The sequence below is a fragment of the Coenobita brevimanus genome, chromosome 55 (genome assembly GCF_032717465.1).
Source record: "Coenobita brevimanus isolate Jiangsu-jjx chromosome 55, ASM3271746v2, whole genome shotgun sequence".
Lineage (NCBI taxonomy): Eukaryota > Metazoa > Arthropoda > Malacostraca > Decapoda > Coenobitidae > Coenobita > Coenobita brevimanus.
In genome coordinates this window covers 5,579,378-5,580,527 of record NC_137008.1, presented here as the reverse complement: position 1 = coordinate 5,580,527, position 1,150 = coordinate 5,579,378, and positions in this window count along the sequence as shown.

Below are 1,150 nucleotides of genomic sequence, written 5' to 3'. Positions count from 1 at the left end.
AAGTAATAACAGAAATAGGTATCTTCTGCTAGGCGCATAAATAACGCATGTTATTTATTCTACAAACACGTCAATTCATCAAATCAATTTCAAGTCGGTTCATCTCAGATTTTTTTCCAATTTCGGTTCAAATTCAATTTGCTATTTTCCCAATTACTTGGAATTCCCCTCCCCTGTGGTGGGAGGGACAATCTGGCCGCACTATGGGATGGTACTACTATACTCTGCGGCCAGGTTGTGTTAGGAAGAATTCTGCCACCGTAATCCTTGCATGTCGTAAAAGGCAACTAAAAGGGGCGGGGTGTGGGGACTAGGGACCCCCTCCTCTGTTTTTATAGTTCCTATTGTGAGACAGGGAATAGAAAGGGATGGGGGACTGAATTATCCTCGTACCCTGAAGACTAGGTTTGTGAATGTGCGTGGATGTAGTAAGGTTGAGGCTAAAAGGAGGAGACTGGGAGTATGTTTGTGAGAAGAAAGTTGGAAGTGTTACCTTTAAGTGAAACAAAGATGAAAGGGAAAGGTGAGTCTAAGTTTGGAAGTGTGAATGGAAGATTGTCAGGTGCTGATAGAGGAAGAGTGAGAGGTGTGGCCTTGTTAGTGAGCCCGAAAGTGCAGCAGTGTGTGACTGAATGGAAGGAGGTGTCATCGAGAATGATGTGGGTGAATGCGAAATTTGAACATGAGTTCTGGGGGTTTGTTAGTGCATATGGGCCTATTAATGAGAGGGATTAAGAAGAAAGGGAGTCTTTCTGGAGTGATGATGAGTGTCTGCGGAGTATTAGAGCAAATGTGAATGTGGTAATGATGGAAGATCTAAATGCTAGAGTGGGAAATGCAGTAGTTGAAGGTGTAGTTGGTATGCATGGTGTGCCTGGAAGAAATGAAAATGGGGAACAAATGATAGGGATGTGTGTTGAGCGAGAGCTAGTGATTGGAATTATCTTGTCTGAGAAGAAAGATATCTATAAGTATACATGGGTGAGACGAGGGTGGAAGGGTTGTTGATAGAGCATTGATGGACTATGTGGTTGTGTCCAGGAATGTAATAGGAAGATTGTTGGATGTGAGAGTTTTGAGAGGGGAGGGTGGAGGTACATCTAACAACTACATGGTGGAGGGAAAGTTGAGAGTAGGTAAGAGATGGGTG